We start from the raw sequence: 10,194 nt of genomic DNA, 5'->3' as shown, positions 1-10,194 counted from the left end.
TTTGTTTGTTTTTTATTGTTGTTTTATCTTTTTCTTTTTGTTTTTCCTTATTATTAATTATTAATTGTTTTCATGGAATGCTTAGGCCCGAGGGGTGGGTTTGGAAGGGGGTGAAAATATGTGTATAATGTTTGATTGACATCATTGTGGATGCCACCGTTTATAATAATAAAAAAGAAATATAAATAAAAACATTTCATCACAAAAAGTTCTTCTAAAAAGCTGACTCTTTTTCTTCTCTCAGCATCCAATCCACATGAGAGCTGTGCAGGTAACCCATAGCAACCGTAAACACACCCACATTCACTCACAACTAAATTGGCTGCAACACACCTAATTGTTCCTGGGTAATAATACTAATACTAATAACGATAATTCATCATCAATAGTACAATTAAACATGACAGTACTTTTTTACTATTATTTTTTGGACTTGGTCTGAACTTTGACGAGCCGCACCGGTCCATGGGACCAGGAAAGGTTTCCCCCCCGGCCAGGATCTGTTCAAGGCAGGATTAGTTGGTGAAATTATGAGGACACCGAACTTTATGATTTGACCGTTTAACGTTAGCTACCCAAAAATCCACCCAGTCGGTTGCAACCCAGTCTCACGTTTTTGCACTTTTGACCAATGTAGGCAGGGTACGTTTTTATGTGAGACTGGGTTGGTTTCAGAGAGCAGCAGATATGATGACTAGTTACCTATAAGTATTGTAATGGTGCAAAAAGTCAAACTTCATGTTCATGTTATCATTTATCCTAACCTTTATTGGAATGTACATCCAAGTTTAGTTGCAGGAATCTGAGGGAACGGATGTAAGAACAAAACTGGACAAGAACATCTGAAACAAGCACAACCAAATTCACTCTATCCGGATGGAGCAATTTAACTGGATAGTTTTTATTAAAGGCCGAAATGAAATAGAGTAACGAGGCTGTTTTTAAAATGTAAGGAGTAAAAAGTACAGATAATTGTGTGAAAATGTAAGGAGTAAAAGTAAAAAGTCGTCTGAAAAATAATTACTCCAGTGAAGTATAGATAACCAAAATTTCTACTTAAGTAAGGTAACTAAGTATTTGTACTTGGTTACTTGACACCTCTGGTGGAGGTCACATGTTTCTGCTGGAGCTTCTCTTTCTCCACAGTCTGCAGTCAGAGTCTCCGGATCTCAAAGATTCCAATCAGTTTTTCAACTTTTAAATCAACCTGATTCAGAAAAACATCCACGTATTAATATGATTATTATCATTTTAAGTGAAACAAGTCTTCTAAACATCAGTGTAGACACCAGTGTGATCCTGGTCTGGGGAAGTTCTAGAAACCTGGGAACACAGGAGTGACGACCCGAGCTGACTTTACATCCCCAGAGGTCCAGATGAGCTTCTGTCTCCATCATGATTCATTTTTATTGCTGCTTCTGTTCACCTGCACATTGAAACTCAAAGTTTACTTGACCCTTGCTCTCAGGCTTCACGGCCCATTAAAAGTCACACATTTACTACATCTAGTGTCACAACGTGCACTCAGTTGTCAACACGCTGACGGTAAAGTGACTCATCTTGGGAGGTTTCCTGAGCGTTCCCAGACCTCCACCCTGCAGAGAGAAGCTGAACCGCTGCACCTCTGGTACCGTCCAGCAGCATCTTCAGAGCAGAACATGTTCCTGCAGCGGCTCCTGCTCCCAAGACGGCTCCATTTAACTGAGATTACACTGTTTAATTCACTTATTTCATCTTTATTTAACAGGAAAAGAGGATTGTGGAGATTTAAATCCTCTTTTCTGAGTGATGTCTGGCCAGAACAAGAGCAGTAAAATCAGTAAAGACACATTTAAATCCAGAAATATGATCTGTTGTGAACATGAACTCTGTACTTTGTGATGTTTCAGGAGGAAAAATGCCTCAGTTTTACTTGAATATTAGATTCATGTTTTCTCCCTCAGATCTGAGTCAAATCCTGGAATGAAGACTGAAGAAAACACTTTGTTAGAACATCAGAAGTTTTATTTCTTACTAAATATTCAGATTGTTAAACATGAAACATCCTCAACAGATTGAGACATCAACAACATGTGATGTGCAGATCTAGTCTGGTCCTGCAGCTGCAGCGATGACTACCGGCCCCAACACACTAGTTTACACCAACTACAGGCTTTACTGAACTGTTTGCTGCGTTGCTGCTGTCACTAACATTTATGGAATCATTTACTTTGTGCTCGAGTCTAAAAAATATCTTCATCTTTAGAAAACATGACCATTCAAGAACATTTTGTTTGCTAATGAATGAGGAAACCAGTGTGAATGCAGACATGAAATCAGAGATGAAGAAGGTCTGGTGGGTCGTCTGTTGGAGTCCATGAAGTGGAAGAAAAGAGAAATGCAACATAAAAACACATCAAAGCTAATAGTTAACAACAATTACAACACAGGCTTATTTCTATGTTTTTATACTGAAATAGAAGATGTTAATATTATTAATATTTCCCAGGTGAAACTACTGTAAAAAAGAACAACTTCCACCTCCAAAAGAGGCAATAACAACAAAACATCAACTTATAGAACAAAAGCATCCCTCCATCCATCAGAGTTTGAGACGATCGTCTCTGAGAAGAAAAGAAAATCAATAAAAACATGTAGAGTAAATACGTCTATTTGAGTTTACAGAACTCAGCTGAGTTTCCAGGAGTGCTACCAACCCAGACTCCAGCGTGTAGCAGCTGAGTGAAGGAGGTCTGGACTCTGTGGAGGAGGGTCATGGTTCCAGAGACGCTGTAGAAGGACAGAACTCCTGCTCTGTGATCCAGGTAAACTCCTATTCTGGAGCTCTGAGGACCTGAGATGGAGGTTCTGATGTCGTTGTGATTAAATACATAACTTTCTGAGGAACAACGTAGTGACCAAGATTTGTCATTATATCCAAATCCACTTTCCCCCCCTGATCTGCTGATATTCTTGTAAGAAACTGCTACATAAACTGTACCTGCTTTCTTCTCCACCTCCCAGTAATGACGTCCAGTCAGACTCTCTCTACTCAGGACCTGAGACCAATAACTGAATCTGTCTGGATGACTAGAATAAGACTGACGTTGGTTCATCAAAGTCACCTTTCTGTTCTCCTCTGACAGTAACAGTTGTGTGTTTACTGTGTTTGGATCCAGAGTGATTTCACATGAATATTTCAAGAATCCAGCTCTGCTCTTTGGTTCTGGTTGTGGCAGTAAAACATCCACATGAGTGATGGTCAGTGAGACGTTTGTCCACGTGTCTCTCAGGATGTCCTGTAGTTGACCTCTGACCTCTGACACAGCTGCTGTCACATCCTGAAAGTACCTGAGAGGACGGATGCTGATGCTGGAGGAGTGTGTGAGAGGGCGGATGCTGATGCTGGAGGAGTGTGTGGACTCACTGAGTGGTGACAGTGAGGGGCAGCTGTGGAGGAACTGGTTGTGGTCCTCGGTGTCTGAGAGCTGCTTCATCTTAGCGTCTCTCCTCTTCAGGTCAGTGATCTCCTGCTGCAGCTTCTCCTCCAGCTCTCTGACTCTCCTCACTTCAGTTTCCTGCTGGGATCTGATCTGCTGCTTCACCTCAGAGCTTCTCTTCTGGAGGAGAGAGATCAGCTCAGTGAAGATCTCCTCACTGTCCTCCACTGTTTTATCAGCAGACTGATTGATGGCCTCCACCTCCTGCTGAAGCAGCTTCACATCTTTCTCTCTGTCCTGGATCTGCTTCTGGATTTGTTGTCGACTCACCTCCATCTCTCTCTGCCTCTCAGTCCTTTCTGCTGCAGATGAGACTGTGTCGTGGCCTTTATGTTCATCCACAGAGCAGAGGTAACAGATACACTTCTGATCAGTACGACAGAACATCTTCATCACCTCACCGTGACGGGGGCAGATGTTGTCCTGCAGGTTCTTGGAGGGATCCACCAGCTTGTGTTTCTTGAATGTAGATTAATCATGATGAGGTTGAAGGTGTTTCTTGCAGTAAGAGGCCAGACAGACCAAACAGGACTTGATGGCTTTCAGTTTTCTCCCAGAGCAGAAATCACAGACCACGTCTTCAGGTCCAGCATAGCAGTGATCAGCAGGAGCAGCTTGGAGTCCATTAAATCAGCTAACATGGTGTTTTTCACCAGCACCGGCCTCGGAGTAAAAGTCTCTCTACACATAGGACAGCTGGGGATTTTCTTCTCCTCTTCATCCCAGAAGTCCTTAATACACTTCATACAGTAACTGTGTCCACAGGGAATAGTCACCGGATCCTTTAAAAGATCCAAACAGATGGAACAAGAGAATTTAACCCGGTCGAGCTGATTTTCCTGCTGCGCCATCGTCCTCTTCTTAGCAACTGTCAGACAGTTTCACTTTCCCCTGAACAGAAACTCTGAGGTTTCCAGGATTGCGTAACTCAGGGGCGGAGCTGAACGTGATGACGTCAGACACATCGCCGCCTGGCTGTACCACGTGACTGATTCAGGAAGTGGTTCGACAGCGATATAAACCCTCACCCTGAATTCCAATCTCCGCCCTAAACCCTCCAGCCCTGAACCTTCACAGACTTTAGTGACGTCAGCTGGAAGTGATCAAGTGTGAGAGAGTGTGAGGGCTCCAAATGGTAGAAATAAGAATGAGACAGCACTTAGCAGAAACCAGAAACACGTCAGATCAAAATGTTACGTACCGGTATTATAAGTTTGGGAATGATCATCCTACGGATGTTTGAAAACAAAGTGGTAGCCTATATAAAGGAGCATAAAATTCAACAAAGAACACAATTTAAACATGCGCACAGTACAATATGTTTTTCCTTGTTAATGTAGTGTCTTTCTTTCAATCTACCCATACCAGCACATCCAGTATGCCAGGCTCAATCGCCCAGTAATTTCATTTTTGTAAGAGAGCGTATAAATTGATGGTAAACTGAGTTAAATATTACAGTTATATTATTACTATTTACTGCAACGTTTTTGTTCAACTTGCTGAAATTGTTTAAATTTCGTGGTCATAAATAAATGAATAACCAAATTACTGCCTGACTTGTTTGTGTTGGATCTAAAACTATCTTGCTAGTATTTACATGTATGCATTTCTGTTAACATAGGGAATCTTAATTCAAACACTGTACTCAGATTAAAGAAAAGCAAGTCTTGTTTATTCAACACCAGCAGGTCAACTGAGGATTTGTCTAATATAAAATGAAAACAAAAGAAATTGAACCTCAAATTATGAATGAAAAAATAATGAAGAAAACTACATTTTGTCCTCCATCTTCCTAAAAATGTCAATTAACTTAGATAACTGGTCATCCCTCTTCTTTTCCCTCTCCTCCTCCTTTTCATCCAGCTCCCTCAGCCTCTTTTCTTGTCTTTAGTCTTGAAGAAAGTCCAAAACTTCATTTGTCCTTTTTTTGTTTTCTTCCCTCCGTTTGTTGGTCGCTCCTTGTTTGTAAAGGAAATAATAGGGCCGTTGAAAAATCCTCACGGGACAACAGTTTCTGAATTTAAATCACCAGTGGGATATGTATTTATACTTACAGGTGAACTTCTTTCGTCTCGCAGTCGCACATGAATTCTTTTCCTCCGCCCCCTGTTTTGTTAACATTCTCCCTGGTAACCTCCTTTCATGTCACAATGCAATGAACTGTGGGTAATTCCCTTTCCCAAAGTCTGCGGAGATGCAGACTTACGGTAAGTGAGCAGTAAGGGCTCAAAATGTCTGCCGGGAGCCCTCGCGCACTTACGACTTTAGGAATGGGACAGCCCTGAACCCTTAACGACTTTAGGAATGGGACAGCCCTGAACCCTTAACGACTTTAGGAATGGGACAGCCCTGAACCCTTAACGACTTTAGGAACGACTTTAGGAATGGGACAGCCCTGAACCCTTAACGACTTTAGTAATGGGACAGCCCTGAACCCTTGACGACTTTAGGAATGGGACAGCCCTGAACCCTTAACGACTTCAGAAATTGGACAGCCCTGAACCCTTAACGACTTTAGGAATGGGACAGCCCTGAAACCTTAACGACTTTAGGAATGGGACTGTTAGGGATTCTGTCCTTGGACCCAAGCGCACGACACCAGACAGGTTTAAGGTTGGCTCAGCTGCGCCACCGGGCTCGTCGCTGGGCGCGCAGATCTCTGGCTGTGCACTGCGCAGACTCTGCTTCTCCAGCGCGGCCGAGGGGAAACCCCAGCAGGCCGAGCCATAACAGGGACAGCCCTGAACCCTTAACGACTTTAGGAATGGGACAGCCCTGAACCCTTAACGACTTTAGAAATGGGACAGCCCTGAACCCTTAACGGCTTTAGGAATGAGACAGCCCTGAACCCTTAATGACTTTAGGAATGGGACAGCCCTGAACCCTTAACGACTTTAGGAATGGGACAGCCCTGAACCCTTAACCACTTTAGGAATGGGACAGCCCTGAACCCTTAACCACTTTAGGAATGGGACAGCCCTGAACCCTTACACAAGTCGCGGGAGCGCGCCTGTAAGTGTGTGAGTCTGTGAGGGGGGAGATTGGAATTCAGGGTCAGACTCCGTTCAACATGTGTTTGATGGAGAGTTGCAGTCAGAGAGAGTTTGGAGACAGTTGGAGACAGTTAGATAGTTTGGAGAGAGGTAGAGATAGTTAGTTGTTGTTCTGTTTGCTGTTGTTACAAAAGCACAATCATTGTCCCACATCAACCTCAACCACCCTGACATCACTGTCACTAAATATAAATATGACTCGTTACTCTTTGAACTTTGAAGCTTTGTCTCATTCCTTGTTAAATTATAGCTCAGAAAAAACATGATACAAGGATTGAGAGCACCTTTGTCCTTTAGGTGGGGCAGTTTGATTATCCACTTGAAATGATTGTTAATCATATGACTGGAACAGATAAGGTCACATTGAAAAAAACCTCAGGGAATACTTTTAATTATAAATAATGAAAGATTTCTGTTCTTTTGTCTGGAGAATCAAGAAAGACTAGTGGAATAAAATCACAGGTTAATACAACTTTTAATCATGTCAAGCACAAGGTTTTTCCGGCCGGATGGTACCGTTCTCTCAGACCGCGTGGGTACGAGAGAAATGCACACGGGGGTCATCGATCCAATCTTTTTTATACTGAAAAAGGAGGGTGTTCTTTGCAAATGATTTTCATTGGTTGAGCCTAGGAGACGTGTCACTTCCGTCTTCCTTTCCCTGGGGTGTCAAGCCTAGCTCACAGGTGAGACTCCCCACAGCTAAGCGTCTGCTTATTCCCCCATGGCATGTGTATTGCAAATTAATTTCATTAGGAGAGCCAGATCAAGGAGAAATCGATTTAAGGTGTCACCTTTCCCCCGTCTCCTCTCCAACAATGTGTATTTGTATTTAACTTCATTAGAAGAGCCAGGGGCCTGTACTACGAAGCAAGTTCAACATACCCAGGATATCTTTTCCTTATCCAGATTCACTAACCCGGACAATTGCAATCACGCTAAGCGGTCACACGACGGTGGTTATCAACTCGGTAGATCAACCCAGGTTTCTCCAATCTGGATATGAGCGCGTGCACATAAAAGGGGCGGTGTTTTCAGCGCATGACCAATCGCAAGCATGGAGAAGTCCGCTGTCAGAGCCGCTTATTTCAGTAGCGAAGAGCAAACTATAATTTTACGGAAATATGATGAGTATAGGCATATAATACAGGCAAAAAGCAACACAGTTGCAGCTGCAAAATGCAGGAAAGACAGCTGGCAAAAGATCGCTGACTGTATAAATGCGTAAATTCATAGGGATATAAACATATATTTGAATATTCTGGGAATCTTAATCTTAAACTGTAAGCCATGATCAGCAATATTAAAATTGTAAAAGGCTTGCAATATTTCAGTTGATTTGAAATGAATCCAGAATGTATGACATTTTTTTGTTTTTGTGTTTGCATTACAGAAAATCACAATATTCTAATTTTCTGAGACAGTCCTGTATATATTGGTTCTATAACTATTGTTGTTGACCGATAACTTGTGCTGATGCTGTACCAACGAATTGGGTTTTTTTATTTATTTTATTTAATTTTTTATTTTTTCAGGAGGGGGGTATTTAGTATTTTAAAGTGACTTCTCAGAATGTTCAAGGGACGAAATTGAAAATCCCTTTTTTGCTATCCCCATACAAATGCATCTTCTTTTTCATTTCTTCTTGATTTATTTATTTAATTGGTATTAGTTTTGGATTGACTGTACATTGGATTTTGGGTGATGATTTGTTTTATTTATTCATTGATTGATTGATTTTTTATTTTCTCCTCCACCTCTTTTTTCTTTTTTTCCTTTTTTTTTGGATCGTTCATACAGGTACTCATCAGGGAAAGCAAAGGGGTTTTGGTGGTCCCTGAATACGCGTTCTCTTCGGAGGGATCCTCTCACGATCCGCGCACCAAGCTCATGGATCTATTATATAACAAGCTCCACTGGATTCTCTTCGAAAGGGCATGCCATTTTCCAAGAGAGCTGATTGGTCAGTGGGCGGTGCTTTTATACCCGGCGATCTGTATCTCGAACATAACCTGCTCCGGAGCAGGTTAGCTGTTCAGCATAAGTTACCATGGCGATGTGCCCCGGTGAGAAGTGAACCACCGTCGTAGTCCTGAAAACCCAGGGTTAAACCTGAAGTTACCTCGCTAACCCCAAATCCCGCTTCGTAGTACAGGCCCCAGATCAAGGGGAAATCACCTTAAGGTGTCACCTTCCCCCCATCTCCTCTCCAACAATAACATGTGTATTGTATTTAACTTCTAATCTAATTTTTGTCTACCCTTGGCTCTTAATCAGAATGAGATTACTTTGAAGAGAGAGCCTAAACAGTTTTGAGCTTCAATAATTTCATGAAATCCTAACAATAACAAGGAGAACTGGAGTAAGTAGCCGAAAACACAAAGGATATTTAGGAAGGCGACAAAAACAAATGACCAGAATGAATCGGTGGAAGGTGGAGCTCGTTTATTTTGGGACCTTTAAGTTTTCAGAGAAGACAGATTTATGGCAGCTACGTCGTCTAGTTGTTCTCCGGGTCCACGTATCTGAGACGCACATTTATTCAGGTTTTCCAGGGGCCTGTACTACGAAGCAAGTTCAACATATCCAGGATATCTTTTCCTTATCCAGATTCACTAAGCGGGACAATTGCAATCACGCTAAGCGGTCACACGACGGTGGTTATCAACTCGGTATATCAACCCAGGTTTCTCCAATCTGGATATGAGCGCGTGCACATAAAAGGGGCGGTGTTTTCAGCGCATGACCAATCGCAAGCATGGAGAAGTCCGCTGTCAGAGCCGCTTATTTCAGTAGCGAACAGCAAACAATAATTTTACGGAAATATGATGAGTATAGGCATATAATACAGGCAAAAAGCAACACAGTTGCAGCTGCAAAATGCAGGAAAGACAGCTGGCAAAAGATCGCTGACTATAAATGCGTAAATTCATAGGGATATAAACATATATTTGAATATTCTGGGAATCTTAATCTTAAACTGTAAACCATGATCAGCAATATTAAAATAATAAAAGGCTTGCAATATTTCAGTTGATTTGTAATGAATCCAGAATGTATGACATTTTTTTGTTTTTGTGTTTGCATTACAGAAAATCACAATATTCTAATTTTCTGAGACAGTCCTGTATATATTGGTTCTATAACTATTGTTGTTGACCGATAACTTGTGCTGATGCTGTACCAAAGAATTGGGTTTTTTTATTTATTTTATTTAATTTTTTATTTTTTCAGGAGGGGGGTATTTAGTTTTTTAAAGTGACTTCTCAGAATGTTCGAGGGACGAAATTGAAAATCCCTTTTTTGCTATCCCCTTACAAATGCATCTTCTTTTTCATTTCTTCTTGATTTATTTATTTAATTGGTATTAGTTTTGGATTGACTGTACATCGGATTTTGGGTGATGATTTGTTTTATTTATTCATTGATTGATTTATTTTTTATTTTCTCCTCCACCTCTTTTTTCTTTTTTTCTGGATCGTTTATACAGGTACTCATCAGGGAAAGCAAAGGGGTTTTGGTGGTCCCTGAATACGCGTTCTCTTCGGAGGGATCCTCTCACGATCCGCGCACCGAGCTCCACTGGATTCTCTTCGAAAGGGCATGTCATTTTCCAAGAGAGCTGATTGGTCAGTGGGCGGTGCTTTTACACCCGGCGATCT

General features: G+C 41.6%; 1 pseudogene; it reads right to left on the bottom strand.

Moving 5' to 3' along the window:
• Positions 1-2,648: 2,648 nt before the first annotated feature.
• LOC133462346 (tripartite motif-containing protein 16-like) lies at positions 2,649-4,380 on the bottom strand (annotated as a pseudogene).
• Between the last annotated feature and the right edge of the window lie 5,814 nt (positions 4,381-10,194).

The sequence above is a fragment of the Cololabis saira genome, chromosome 16, assembly GCF_033807715.1.
Source record: "Cololabis saira isolate AMF1-May2022 chromosome 16, fColSai1.1, whole genome shotgun sequence".
Lineage (NCBI taxonomy): Eukaryota > Metazoa > Chordata > Actinopteri > Beloniformes > Belonidae > Cololabis > Cololabis saira.
The sequence above is the reverse complement of the archived record's forward strand: the minus strand, read 5'-3'. Positions and strand labels throughout refer to the sequence as shown.